Raw genomic sequence first — 16,016 nt, forward strand, 5'->3', positions numbered from 1 at the left:
AAAACATGTTCAGGAATACACTGCACCGGTCTTTGATGAGAGACTATCACAAGATGTGCTGTTAAGGTCAGCAATTCTTCGGCCCCCTTTTCAACTGTACTTGTGAGTCTAAAGAGGGTTCAGAGGCAAATAGAGAAGGCTACAAGACGGAAGCCTTGCCTTGGATGTGTGGCAGAAGTCCTGACAGGCTGTTACCTCAAAGGCTAACAGGGTGGGCCCTTGTCAGTTACATGTGAAGCATGGCTCCGTCACATGGTAGGTGCCACTTTGACAGACCTGTATGCTGAGGAAGACTGTCCTAAGATAATCACACCTGTGAGCAGCTGGTAGGACATAGGCAGATGTAGAGTTGTGTACACCTCTTACTGGCCTTAGGGCTTGGACAAAGTGAATCACATGTCAGACAAATATTGGGGAGTCCGGTAGAGGTATTGCAGACTAGAGAAAGACTTCTGTCAGCTTCGAAAGACAATTAGGGCTGCGCAAAGGTTAGGCACTTGTCAGGGGCCTCTCTCAGAAGTCAGTAAATTTGAGGCACATTTCTAGTAGGCTGAGAGAGCTGAGGCACGCCAGTCATGTGTCAAAAGCAATATGCATGCTGAAAGGTTTGTAGGACCGGGCACTACAGTGCCAGATGCAAGATGATCACACCTTACTGAATCCCTGAAAGGCCAGGGCACTAACATCTGAAAACGATCCGTTTATAGGGGATAGCAGCATTGAATGACCTTTGTTTAAATCTCCAAACCTTTCAGAAGCAAGAACGTTTGATAAATATCCTTGTCTGTAGTTGATGCCATCAGCGATTGAAAATGCGTAGGATGTGCGGGGTCAGCCCTGGGTGACGAGGGCCTGCTCTGCAATGAGCGGAGAGGAGCAGAGTGCCACAGATGGGTGAATTGATCAGACTGATGCTGTATGGTGCTGTGCAATGCAACGCAAGGGTTGGTCTGCCGGAGGTCTCCTATCCCAGCCGATGAAGGTACTGCTGCTGGGCATATGCGGCAGGCATGCTTTCAGACTGGGTCAAAGAACCAATCCAGCTCACCTAAAGATGCATGCAAGTATTGGAAAATAGCGACCGAGTGTGCTGCGTCCTAGTGATCTGCAGCGGCGGTGGAGGGGGCGGGGGGTCGCCTGGCTGCCCACGCTATAGAGGTGCACCTCGAGATGAAATTCCTCTTGCAAGCAATGCAGCAAAGCCTCATGTCAATTGACGGGAAAATAACGCCTTGAACCATCACATTACACTATGGCCACCAAATTAGAAAACATGTAAACAGGCTCTGCGTGGCGAAACTCTGATTCTCAGACATTGAAGACAACTTAAAACAACAAGAGGTGGACGGGCGGTGGGTGCGCGCTCGGGGTCCCAGGACGGTGTGACCTGCTCTCCGGCTGCCGATCACACCCTGCGTGCCACACGACAGCTGCCTCACATACCTTCACCCGGGGACCGCCGTCAGAGCTGTCTGCGTCCCACTCCCAAGCTAAAAAACAATGGCTTTGGCTGCGCGCCTTAGGAGAAACGGGCTGTGAAAGTGAAAGTGTGGGAGAGTGCGAGAAGAGACGCGCGGGTTCACAGCGCGTGTCTCCTAAAGCGCGCGCGGTCACAGCCATTGACTGCAATGGGTTTATTGAGCTTGTGCACCTCTCCTGTCCCACTTCGCAAACTACACGCCGACAATAAGTCTCGCTGGCGACAGCGTGTGCACCTCTCCTGTCCCTCTTCGCGAGCTACATGCCGACAATAAGTCTCGCTGGCAATAGCGCTTCGCGCTGCGACGTCAGTGAGACCTAATGAGTGATGATAAGCAACGGGCCAAAATCTGTTGAGACACCCAGAAAACCAAATCACTTTCAAAAAATGTAAGGGCTTATTTATGAGCCGCTTGTGCTGTTGGTGCGTCATGTTGCGTGACACATCAGTAGTGCAACCTGCTGTGTGAAACTTAGAAGCACACCTAAAGCCATCCTGTGTTGCTTTACGTGTGCATGTCAATATCGCCCCATTTCACACAACACATTGCGTGTTAGGGGCGTGACATGGGTGTTGCTGTGTGTGTTCCCATGCAACACCCATGTGCAAAGATGCATTTCCGGATTTACAAGCAATCGTAGACCTGGAAATGTGTCAGAATGCTATGCCGCCCCCAGGAATGGCGTAGCAAGGTGAAACAAGGATTTTTTTTTTCATTTCTCCTCGTTTTTTTCTCTTTCAATGCATGCTGCATTCTACAGCATGCTTTGGAAGAGGTAACCACCTCAAGTGATTGTTTTTGTGCAAGAAGGTGCCCCTTCCTGCACGACGCAGGCATCCTTGCACTATGGTGCAAGGGTTCCTGAGCCGGCGCATGGCAGCAGTTTGTGGGCCATCGTGGGAAAAGGCACAAAGATGCAACATGTTGCTGTAAATATTTGGGGGCAGATTTATGATGACTGGCGCATCCCCAGGGATGCGCCAGTCATCCTGCGCCGCTGCTCCGCCACCCATGGTGCGCCGCATTTATAATGCAGCGCACCATGGGGCAAAAACGGCACAGATGCGTGACGCATCTGTGCCGTAAAGGTGGCGCATTGCTGGAGCTGCGTCGCAAGCGCGACGCAGCTCCAGCAAGGCTCGGGGGTGCCCCATCTCCACAATGCTGCGTCAAGACCTACGCCTGCTTCAAGCAGGCGCAGGGTTTTGATGCAGCATTGTTCAAGTTCAAGTTCAAAACCACTTTATTTCGATTAATTAAAATCATAAAAAGTACATTATATAGAGCAAATTGGGGGGTACATGGACATGATGAATAAGACATAAACATTTTTTCAAATATTTACAGTTTTTAAAACATTTTTAGGTCAATGTAAATTCATTTATCAGCACCTGCTAAACTTAAGTGGCTCATCATAATGCGTTTCCTAAGGCGAATAGCAGCAACAAAAAAGTTAGCGACTCCAAACATTATGAATGGGGATTCCAATCATTTTAGAAATAACAATGCTGGTTTCGCTTGTATAAACCCCTTACATTTTATCAGGGGAATAATAAACTTTTTTCTGGGTAAGGAATAGTAGGAGCAGAAGAAAGTAAAATGCAAAGTATCCTGCAGGGAGTAACCATCGCACTTACAAAAGGCCACGTCCTCGGGCCTTGCCCAAACATTAGAGTCAGTTAGCAAAAAATTGATTTGGTTAAATCTAAATTTAGTCAATAACCAACGATGAAACGGGATTGACACAACGGTGAGGTATGGTTGAATAGTTAAAGATGATATAGATAAATAATGCTCCCTCACAGTTGGCTTCCTTAGTTCTTCCGCCTCCCGCTCCAATTCTCTATACTTAATAAAGGTGGTTTTGGCCCAGACCAAATCAGCTTTAACTATACCCTCCGGGTATGAAAATAGTTCTGGGTGGCCCAGATCACTTAGGGTGTTTTTGATATAGGACAGCCACTGGATTCTTTTCATGTTATCCAGGGACACGCAGTCCCTTATAATCGTGTGGTTCAGGGACAGCTGGGGATTGAGCCAGGTTTTTAACCACATCAAGATAGGGGCCAACTGTACCCTGCCCGAGCTCCTGGTGGGTGGAGAATGTAGCTGTTGACTGTGGTAACCCTAGGAGAGTGCGTAAAAATGTATTCTCCTCTCTTTGGACTGCCTCCGAATGATTATAAACCCATATTGTGGCCCCATACCTAGCGATTGCGACTGACTTAGCTCTGTATATGGATAGGATGGCTTCGGTCGGTTTACCCCCTAGGCGTTTAGCGAAGCCTATTATGGCAGCTGAGGATCTTTTCATTGCGTTAACCTTGGCCGAGATTTGGGGTGCCCAGGTGCCCTTATCGTCAATTACCACCCCTAAATAAGTAAAGACCTTGACTCTAGTGATTGCTGTCTGGTTGCAATGGAAGGTGTTGAGTTTGTTATTTCTACCCCCCACTGCCATAACGTGTGACTTTCCTATGTTAATTTTTAGGTCAAGTGAAGACATAAATTCGTCAAAAGCAGTCAGTAGTCGTTGTAAACCTAGGGGTGTTCGTGCCATTAAAACGGCATCGTCCGCGTAGAGGAGGACTGGGATAGACGATCCTCCAAAACGCGGAGTATCTATCGTCGTCCTGCCCAATGATTCATCCAGATGATTTATGTAAAGTGAGAATAACATCGGAGCAAGGATGCATCCTTGGCGTACCCCTCTAGTGGACTTAAAACTAGCAGTGCAGGCTCCCTCTTGAGTCATTCTAATGGAAGCATCTAAGTCCCGATGAACCTCTGCCAGAAAATAGACCAGGGATTGATCCAGCCCTAAGTCCAGGAGAATGGTCCACAGCCTGGACCGGTTAACCAGGTCAAAGGCTGTGGACAAGTCCATGAACCCGAGATAGATCGATCCCCCTGTTGCCACCGTGTATTTGTTCAGGATAAGGTGTAAATTGAGGCACTGATCTTCGGTCCCTCTCCCCCTTCTAAACCCATATTGGGCGTTAGACAGAATAGAATTTTTAGCAGCCCAATCTTCAATTCTAGCTAAGATCACCTTCCCTAGAATTTTGACTGATGAGTCAAGGAGCGATATGGGCCTATAGCACCTAGGGTCTCCTCTTTGCCCCTTCTTGAAGACCGGTATGATGGTTGAGCGGGACCAGGAGTCTGGGAGACCATGTGTTATAGATGCATTGAAAACATTTGTCAATATTTTAGCCCAAAACGTAGTGTTTGCCTTGTACATATCAGCAGGGACACCGTCCGGTCCTGGTGCTTTTTTCCCCTCTGTGTTTTCTATCGCCTTCTCCACTTCTTCTAGCGAAAAAAAGAGGGCCGGCTGACTGGGATTCGTTACAGTAGATGTGGAAGGTTCGATTACCTGATCACTCCCATAGATGTCTTTAAAATGATCTAACCAGTCTTTCTCGCTTATATTAGCTTCCAAGGTATCGTTCTCCATACCAGAGAACAGAGGGTTATTAATAATAGCCCAAAAGCTGGCGCTGTCTCTCAGTGTTGCCTTATCCATAAGAGCTATCCAGGCATCCTTTTTCAAGGCTCCTTTGCGAGCCTGCAATGTGACTTTATAATCCTTTCTAAGTATACAACTTCCTCCTTTTCCCTCAGAGATTTTTTAAGGGCCGCCATAAGATCACTATGGGCTCTGGAACAGGTTTTGTCAAACCACCCCTTTAGTAGGGGGGTTTTGTTCCGGATATTAACGGTTAATTCTTTGGCCACAAGGGTACATATTGTGGTGTAAGAGGTGATCGTTCCCCCCCCGCCTAGAGCAGTCCAAGCAAATGTCTAATTCATTACTAGCTATTATAGTTAGATTATTGAAGAAATCTGGTGGAGTAACTTTACTCCAATTCAACCTTCTACCTTGGTCTTTCGCTAGTACGACCGTGTCTGCTGTATTGTTAACCTCAGCCTTAAGGAGACCTACACTGTTATCCAGCTCAAGGATGACCGGGTTGTGGTCACTAAAGGCAGATATCACTGCGTTATAAAAAAACACCATACTAAGCAGACCAGGGGATACAAATATATAGTCAATTATGGTCTCTGCGTTCCTTGCACAATAGGTATTAACACGGTCATTTCTATCCTGGAACCCTGGTTCATATAGATCAATATTTGATAGGAGGGCCTCCAGCCCTACTGCTTTGGTACTATGTTCAAAGTGTTGAAGAGTAGCATTTGATGGACCATCCCCATCTTTGATCTGACAAGTTAAATTGCAAAGGTGAATGTTAAAATCCCCCATCAGTATAAAATGTACAAAAGTGGATTCTTGCTCCCTATAATCAAATAAAAAAAATTCCAGAGAGCAGAGATGCTCATTGGGTTTACCATCTAGTATAGAGTTATAGAAATTAATAATTAAAAATTTCAGGTCATTTGGCAAACTAATCTCCAGGATTAAAAGATTTGAAGAGTGAGAGACTAACTGTTTGGCTGATCCTGCTATGTTTACAGAAACCAGAAACATGAGGCCCCCTTTGTCTCTACCTGTTGTTGTACTGCTTGCTGAGGTAAAATACGATGTAAACCCTGGGACCCAGAAGTTACTCCCTCTGTCCCAGGTCTCTTGGAGAGCTATGATGTCATATTCTTTAATGAGGTTTAACCAGGTACTATCCTCCCTTTTGGAGCGCAACCCCGCTATGTTCCAACTCATGAGTTTGGTCTTTCTATTTATAATACCAATTATGGGTTTTTCGACTATGGATTGAGTTTGTGGTTCCCCAAGAGGGACAGGAAGTCAATTTATCACCTCTACTTGTGTCAGGGGTAAAAATCTATTTTGCAGGGGCAATGTCACCCTTGAGCCAGTCCCGGTATTAGTGCTGGGTTTGGGACGTAATGCTGTGTTAATCGTGGACCAGCTATGGACCGGATTCTGTTTGGGATTAGCTAGTAAGGTGCATGGGGGATCCCTCCAACTAGGTTCTTTTCTGTTTGTTAGAGAATGAGGGCTAATGTTTGGATAAAAGAATCCTAGTGGTAGTGCACGGAGCCCTACTACCGGCCCCTCCAAACTTGAGGCATCCCAGAATAATCTGCATGCCTCAAATGGATTGTCAAAATTTGTAATTATACAATCACCTTTCTGGGATTTAGTGGTTCGACCAAGCCAGCCCACCCGTCTTGCCGATAGAATTCTGTTAGCCATGTCTTTCTCCCCTGTGCAGTTTTCATTACACCAGGACCTGACACTAGACAGTACTTGCTGTGGGGATTCCCTTTCTCCTATCTTAAGTGGGGAAACGTTAACTATAATGGCGACAAAGGGAGCAGCCTCAGGGGGTAGATTTATTGTTGGCTGATATGCGCATTTAGTCGTTATAGGGATCTTTCTGTTTACTGGGTCTGCAACAACAGTAGGGGGGATCACCCCTTGTGTATTTGTAGCGGAGCCAGCCTGTTGAGGATCTAAACAACTAGGAGATACAGCTGGAACGCTTTCCTTATCAGGTGATTGTTTACGGGGCCTTTTTTTCCCACTAAACGGTTGATTATGCATGCGCCCCTGTACTGTTGAAGTGTCACCTTTAAACACAAAGGTTGGGGGTTCCTTGGTGGCTAAACATGTGTTCAGACGCTCACATTTTTTTGGGATCCCTGTGACACATTCATTTAAAACATCAATAATGTCTTTAGCTATTGAGGTCAGTGTAGACTCCACTTTTTCAATTAGGATTTTCTCCACCATGTCCCTAAGTGAGCATTCCAGTGAGCTCAATGGTCCTTTGGCCGCCTTAGTAGATTTTTTAGTGTTCCTTTTTTTGTACTGTCTCTTTCCTTGTTTTGGGCGAGTGTAAGATCCAGCCCCTGGAAGGAGAATTGCTGGTGTTGTGGAATCAGTAAGTACCCGGTCCACCACGTCTTGGGTTTTTGGGATGTCTGTGATGTGCTCCTTGGGGGGCTCATTAACCATCCTAGGTTCTAGAGGTATACGTGAAACAGCTGACCTCAATGGGGCTACACCCTCTTTAGTGATATTTGAGGGCTCCAATCCCAGTTTGCGTTCAGTTTTGGCTATTTCAGTTGTAAGCTCCCCCACAGCAGTAGTTAAGAAAGACAATATGCTATTAGAGTTCCGTGGGACTTTTACCTTTGTAGCCCCACCAGCTGAGGGAGAGGGTAGTTTGCGCTTTCCCATGATGCTGGATCCCGGAGGTAAGGGGGATGGCCCGTCCCGTCCCTCGACGTCCCCGGACGGCCTCAGACGGCCCGCCCTCTGCCCGGGCTTCGCCCGGCGACGCCCGCGCGCGTCCCGCGACGCGTAGAGAAGTGCTCCGTTTTATCCCCGTGAGGCAGGAAGTGGGTCCTGGCCGGCGTCGCCCCTGGCGCTCGGGGTGCTGGGCAATGAAGTCCCACCAGCACCTAACCCCACACGGCGGCCGCGAGTTGGGCTGCGGCGGCGGGGTTAGCAGCGCACAGCGATGTCAGGCAGGCAGTAATCAGCAGGTCAGTGGCAAGATGATACTCCCACGTCGTGTTTTCCTCCCCCGCTCCACCGAGGGAAGTGCTCCGTTTTATCCCCGTGAGGCAGGAAGTGGGTCCTGGCCGGCGTCGCCCCTGGCGCTCGGGGTGCTGGGCAATGAAGTCCCACAAGCACCTAACCCCACACGGTGGCCGCGAGTTGGGCTGCGGCGGCGGGGGTTAGCAGCGCACAGAGATGTCAGGCAGGCAGTAATCAGCAGGTCAGTGGCAAGATGATACTCCCACGTCGTGTTTTCCTCCCCCACTCCACCGAGGGAAGTGCTCCGTTTTATCCCCGTGAGGCAGGAAGTGGGTCCTGGCCGGCGTCGCCCCTGGCGCTCGGGGTGCTGGGCAATGAAGTCCCACCAGCACCTAACCCCACACGGCGGCCGCGAGTTGGGCTGCGGCGGCGGGGGTTAGCAGCGCACAGAGATGTCAGGCAGGCAGTAATCAGCAGGTCAGTGGCAAGATGATACTCCCACGTCGTGTTTTCCTCCCCCGCAGCATTGTCCTGAAAGTGACTGAGTGAAATCTCATAGATTTCACTCAGCCACTTTTAGGAGGCGTTTCTGCGCAGGAACGCCTCCTTATGGTGCAGGGCTTTACAACGTGACGCATCTCCTAGATGCGTCACGTTGTAAATAGGGCGCATTGTTTGCGCCGCCGTTGCGTCAAATAAAGTGACGCACCGGCGGCGCAAGGCCTTCATAAATCTGCCCCGTTGTATCCCTGTGCCTCAAAGCTGACGCAGCTTGGCGCAGCAAATTAACTTGCAGCAGCACTTAGCTGCGTTACTTTCTCATAAATAAGCCCCCCTAACACGAACGACCTTTTTCTTTCGTTACAATTTATAAAAAGTGAAGACAAAACAAGGATAATGAACGTAACTAACGCTAATAAAACTCCATGGTGAGAATGAAGGGAATAGAAGAAATCCCAGCATATTACCTCGCACTCCTCACAGGTTTTAAATGGCAGTTTTGCCACTAAAATAGAGAAGTAGCAGCCAGTTGTCAATACAATACAAGGACAAATGCTTCAAGGAACATGCCACAATTATTCTAGAACGATTTTTCTCCATAAACGCATAACCTCCGCTAATCCCAGCACAATCAAGAGAGGAGGCAGACAGTGAATTGATAGCCCCGTTGAAATAGTAATGAAGAGCGCGCGAGCAGCCGCGGCACCTCAGTCATTCATTTCCCAGTTCCTCCCCTCCCATCGGATTCCTCCAGCAGCCGGGTCTAATGATGTAATAAGCACTGCTAATGTATGTTAATGCATCTATCTTATTCAAGCAGCGCATATTTCCGATTTCAGCGATGTTAATGATTTCCTTCTAATTAAGTTGATGATTATTACAATTATGGATAGCATAAGTAAGTTCTCTGTATAACCTTCTTGCGGACTATAACAATAAAATATGGCAACCATTTCATGAAACAACGGACTTATATGCGAGAAATAATGTATTAAAATGATATATTGCACGGAAGACTCCGCCTCACGCAAAATGATGCAACTTATGTACGTTAGAAAATGAATTACCGTTACACATTTTGCTGTCGATATATTGCAGTGTGTAATATATACGACATGCTTAAACCTATATTACAAACGTGTCTCTACTGCTTAAATTAGGAATGTTTTATTGCGATGACTAAAGTTAGTGACAAACAATGCTTAATTTGCACACACAAAAAATATATGTAAAGGCTGTCCTCAGGAGGCACCTTGCACCACACATTGCCCCTGCCATGCCGCCAATGATAGTAACAACACAACTATTACCATAACCATCCTGCAAGTGTGACAATTCAGATATTTCTGGCCCGGGAGTTATAAAGATAGCTTGGGTGGCATGTAACACTCATTTCAATGTATGTTTAATTAATAACTAACTGTTGGTGTGGTCATCTCTAAATCAACCAGACATCGCCACCTTGTACCAGACTATCACTTGCACCTGTGTTGAAAATTAGGTACAGGTGCCGAGCACCGGAAAACACCGGCTCAAATTGAGTACTGGTGACAAAGCAGACTTGCATTTCAACATCTGATTCAATGGTGCTTTGTCTATATTGCCCATTTCTAAGGTCTTCATTACACGTTAAGGATTAATTTACAATTTGCAAAAAACTCTTGTTTAAACAGGGAATTAAAAAATCAGTTGAATGATAATTATCACACCTTCTCAGTTTCCACTGATATATTCCTGCACCTCAAACGTGCCACAATTTATCACAGGAAAAATCCAGTAAAAAGCACTAAATTCAGTGTTGAAACTGATTCTGCACGGAATGCTTCATATTCCTGTTGAAAATTTGGAACAGCAGGTATTTTCCATATGTGGGAAATACCTCACCCATGGGATAATGGTACTTACAATGTGTGCTAAATACCCCACCTATTCAGTCCAACTTGGAATGAGGCTTTAAGCCAACTAAGGCCATATGTACAGAATTTTAGCGAATCGGTATTCAGCCGCAAGCTGAATGCCGGTCACTAAATCATAGAAATGGAATTTATGGAACCCATTCGCAGTCCTTAAGTTAGCATTGTGAAGGGTTTCCGAGTCTGTCATTTGCAACTAAAAAATTGAGATTCAAAATAAAAAATCGTTATTTATGATTTTCAAATTGATATGTTCATCACAGTCACGAATAGTCACAAAAACAGCAAATTGCATATGCAATTTACCACTACCTCGACCCGGGTGGAAATCATGTGCAAACTATATAAAGTGCCTCAGCATGCATCAGAGGTTTTGCAAATTGGCTGCTCTGAATGTTATGGCATGGAGAATGAGGATGAATCCATAAAGAAATGCAGGACTGTAGTCGTGGGGATGCATCCATGAACAAAGCCTAGTTTAGACTATAAACGTGAGCACATAACAATGGTAGCATTGTTACTACACTACTGAACTAACATTCCTCCAACAATGGGGTTTTATGCATAATTGCATACGTACAGCGCGTAGCCCAGGATTCATTAGTGGAGAGATATGGTGCAGCGGCCAGGGCAGCTGTCTTCGGAGCTCAGGGTTCACGGTTCTATTCTATTCTGGGTTTGGTAAAGCGCAACAGCTACCCCAGCAAAGGGGTGTCCCGGCGCTAAGAGACAACACACAGCTTACCTGGAGGGGAGACTAAGAGTAGCTCTAAAGAGCGGGAAATAAGAGGGTCTTAATTGCCTTACGAAAGGTCGAGAGGCAATCTATGGCACGGATGTGAGGAGGGAGAGCGTTCCAGATCTTGGGTCCCAGGACTTTAAAGGAGCGGCCTCCAGTGCGACAAAGTTTTATTCGGGGAACTTTCAGAAGAAGTTGGTTGGAGGATCGTAGCTCACGGTTAGGAACAAAGGGGCAGATCAGGTTTTGTAGTATAGGGGGATTTCCCTGTTTGACGATTTTAAAGATCGTAATGAGAGCTTTAAATTTAACTCTGTTGTCCACAGGCAGCCAGTGGAGTTTGCGGATGGTAGCTCTGGCTGAGCATCTACGGGGCAGACCGACCAGCGTTCTAGCCGCCGCATTTTGGACTCGTTGAAACCTAGTTGTTTCTGCTTTATTCGCACCTAGGAGGAGGACGTTAGCGTAGTCCAGGCGAGATAGGATAGTTGCCTGGATGATCAGCTGGCGAACCTTAGAATCGAAAAAAACAAGTATGGGTCCGAGGTTTCTCAGAAGACCCATGCATGTGGCTGCCATCTTTTTGGTGTGTGTCTGGAGGCTGAGGTTGGCATCTATCCAGACTCCCAGATTCTTGACGCTAGGTTTAGGGAGTGGGGTGGTGCCAAGGGATAGTGGCCACCAGTGTGCATTCCATTGACTGGTGTTTCTGCCAAAAAGGAGCACCTCGGTTTTCCCGGCGTTCAGTTGGAGATAATTGTCCGTCATCCATTGTGACACAGCTGCCAGGCCATTTCTGAACCTGGACGCAGTACTGGAAGGGCTTTCAGCGAGGGTGACGACCAACTGCGTGTCATCCGTGTAAGATACCAGCGTAAGATACCTTACGGTTCTGTCCCTGGCTCCGGTGGCAGCTCAGCCCAACACCATGTGATTCTGAGCAATATCTCACTTAATTTCCACGACGCCCCCCAGCGCCTTGAGACCCATAAGGGTGAGTAGTTTGCTGTTTACAAATAAGGATTCATTACAAATATCCGTCATCTACTCCAACATGGAGGATGGGGTTAGTGGTCTAGACTTTATTCAGCGTAGGGCATGCCGCCTGCCGCGTACATCAATGTTTTTTTCTCTCCTCCGCCGCCTTTTCTACTTCCAATTGCTTCATTTTCTCTATGCCGCATACATCACAGATGTGATGACCGTGTACAGACGCAGACAGGTAGTTTATCGTCCCTCGCCGCATAGCTCAGAGTAGCTGCACTGCGCTGGGAGAGACGACTTGTCAGTGACATCTCACCTTGACGCGCTAAGTCCGGGGGGAGATGGGGCATGCATACAGAAATATGGAATTATCTGGCCCGGCCCCCCCTCTACCAAAGGGATATTTGAATCTACACTATTTGCCATTTCCATTGGAATCTTCCTACGTGCAGATCAGATACACTTCCGATCGGTGCGTGGCTGTTACCTAGAGGCACACACCAGATGTGCAAGTGCCGCCCAAGAATTTTAAAACTGATTGATAAAGTATCACTGAAACCAACCATTTCTCTCTTTTTTATCTCCACCATCACAGTGTGTGACTATAGGGAGCTGTCCTCGCTCCCCCGCCAGTCCAAGCATTGTTTTTAATGAAACTCGTTAAGATATGCCGAGTGCATGATCGTGTGGCCAGATTGAGCAATGATGACCCTGTGTTCTAATCCACTTTAAGAGTGTTATTTAAGCGCTTATTGAGCATTGATGACCTTGTATTTTAATACACTTAGAGAGCGTTATTTTAGTGCTACTATGGAACGATTGGCCCTTCACACTGGGAGGTCCGATTCTTAAAGTTTAGTACCCATAGGGTCGCAGTATTGATCTAGAGGGTTAGAACTATGTCTCTTCACTTTTATTTGTACGTTTTTTGATGATATTTATCACGGAGGGCACCTAATTTAATATGTTGATGTATGTCTCTTTCTCATTTACTTGCAGGACTGTCATTGGGAGTAAGTTACTCTACCACTAGACCTGAGCATTTACTCAGACTTGTGACCACGCTCTACACCACAAATAAGGAGGTAGCTATAGAGTCTTAGGGATCTATTTCTCTTAGTCCTGATGAAAGCCGGGGAGATTGCATTGGCCAGCTGAAACATGTCGACAGTTTGCAGATTGGAGGGGTAGGTGGTTCATTATAGCCCACCATACCACCATCCATTGGCCCTTCAATGACCTTTTAATATGACCAGGGAGTCCATTATGAAAGGGTTTGCTTGGAGATCCCAGGGTTAGTTTTAATTATCTTTCTGCACCTTTCACTTGATCCTGCACTGTTTCTCCATTTGTTGTTATGTCTTCCCCTCCCTATTGCTTCACCTCCTGCGTTGGCTTGTGCAAAGGTGTGTTGAAGCATACCACAGATTTCTGTGGGTGAGGGCAGTATTAAAAACTTGTGTTTTTCCTCTCTATTTCACAGCGACATAATTTACACAGCCCCACTTCTATGTGTGTGTGGAGGGGACATCTATGAGCCATAGGACGAGTTGGTTGTTGTAGCGTAGGAGATGATTTTGATGTTGTGCTATTTGATGACATCTACAAGTGAAGTCATGTAGATGTTGAAGAGAGTAGGATTGCGGGCTTATCCTTGGTGGATGCCGCAGATGTTGTGCTTGACTTGCGATGTGATGAGAGGGAGTCGGATTGTCTCAGTGTGTCCCGTGTGAATAGATGCTCTCTATTTGAGCTCTTCATCTGTTGTACCAATCTGGCATAAGCAATCAATGAGTGTATGGTGGGAGACCATGGCAAAGGCTGCGGAGAGGTCAAGCAGGATCAAAGTGGCTGATTTTCCTCTGTCAAGTAGTAGTCCGATATCATCTGTTTCAGTGATCAGGGCTGTCTCGATGCTGTGGTTGGTTCAGAATCCTGATTGGGAAGAGTCCAGTGGGTTGTTTATCTCCAGGTTTTTGGTGAGTTGGAAGTTGATGACCTTCTCCAAGACTTTGAGATGGGATAGCAGTTCTGGAGTTCATTGGGATCTGATGAGGGTTTATTAAGGAGTGGTCTGAGCTCGGCATTTCTCCAGGCATAGGGAAAGTTCACAGTGGTTAATGAGGCATTGAGGATGGTTGTGAGTTGGTGGCTGATCACGTTTCGTCTGTTGTTGAAGAGTCAGTGGAGGGAGGGGTTGGTGGGCGTCCCTGAGTGGATGGAGTTTATGAGTGTGGCTGTGATAGGTGTGCTGAGATGTTACCATGCAGTGAGATGGTGGTCAGCGGAGGTGGTCGATCAGAGGCTGAGGGAGTCGAAGGGTTGAGGATCAACATTTTTATAGAAGGTCGTTATTTTGTGAAAGTGGTTGTCGAGGGTGTCTCAGAGCTCCTGTGATGATGGGATAACATTTTCAGCGGCTGATAGGCAGATGAACTCTGGCAATGGTGAAGAGTTCCTTAGCTTGTTTGGTTCTGGTGTCAATCTGGTGGGTCAGGCCTCTCTTTTTGCTGCTTTGATCTGTCAGTGGTAGTTGTTGGGGCTGATTTGAAGGTGGTTCTGTCTGTGTGGTTCCAGTTAATGCACCATCTTCTTTTTAGTTGTTTGCATTTGTGGTTTAACGTACTGAGTTCTGGGGTGTAACAGCTGAGGGTGTGTCCATTTTGCCTGGTTTGGTGGTAGCAACTCGGTAGGCAGCACTGATGATCCAGTCGTTGAAGTTCTGTACTGCTTCATCCACGTTGGTGGTGTCTTTGGACTGTGAGGTGGTGAGGTCGTTTGTCCATTGTTGCTGTGTGACCTTGGATCAGCTGCAGAAGGGAGCGCTGTGTCAGTTGGGGATGGTGCGGGCAAGTCAATTGATGGTGAAGTGTATGATGAAGTGATCTGACCAGTGAGTTTGGCGGTGTTGCTGTATACGATTCTGCGGTATCATCTAGGTAAAAGTTCAGGTCTCCCAGGAGGACGTAGTGTTAAAATTTTATGGCAAGCGGGTGATGAATACAGTGATGGTGGTGCTGGGTCTGTTACATGATTGAGGGTGGTCTGTACACAAGGGTGCCTTTGATGGTGGTGGTGTTGTCGGTATGGAGCTGGAAGTTCATGTGTTCCATGGTTGACATGGTCTTTTCTATTTTGATCAATTCCATGTGTATGATGGCGATGCCACCTCTGTGTCTGTTGGTGCAGTTGTACTGTTTCATCTTGTAGCACGTGGGGGTTGCCGTGGTGATGTCCTGGGTCGATGCTGGGTGAGCCATGTCTCGCTAATGAAGGTTACGTGGGGTGAGGGTGAAGATCATGTACCAGATTTCAATGGCGTGTGTGCAGAGAGATCTGGCATTGAAGAGGATGCATCTGAGTTGATTTGGCCGGGTTTTGGCTGGCGTGGATGGCGAAGTGCAGGGTTTTGCAGAGGTGGTCTGTCCTGGAGAGAAGGTCAAGCAGCACTGGAGACAAGAGAGTGGTCCCACTGTGAAGCACAGAGATGTGATGCAGCAGTTGTTGTTGCGACCGGGGTCTAGGGTACGGAGCTTGGCAGTGGCATACCTTTGTGATCCGAGGGGCCAGGATTCGTGCACTGGGCATGGTCCAGGCATGGATGGGCACAGACAGGCTTACCTTTGGCACACCAGCAGCACGACCACATTGCAGCCTTCCATAAGTAGGTCCTGGGAGGTGTGCAGGGGAGGCAGGAGAGCGGAAAGCACATATCTACACACCCGCTGAAACAAACAAACAAAAAGAAAAGCCAGGAAGAGCATTCTTCACAAAGCTGTGGAAAAGCAGACTAACCCATTCATTTATCATTACCCCTCACAGACATCATAAGATAACCCTAATTTCCTACGCAGACGACACTCAACTGATCCTCTCTCTCACTGAAGAGCCCTCCAGAACCAAAACCATCTTTCACAACACCATGT

The sequence above is a fragment of the Lissotriton helveticus genome, chromosome 4_1 (assembly GCF_964261635.1).
Source record: "Lissotriton helveticus chromosome 4_1, aLisHel1.1, whole genome shotgun sequence".
NCBI classification, from domain to species: domain Eukaryota; kingdom Metazoa; phylum Chordata; class Amphibia; order Caudata; family Salamandridae; genus Lissotriton; species Lissotriton helveticus.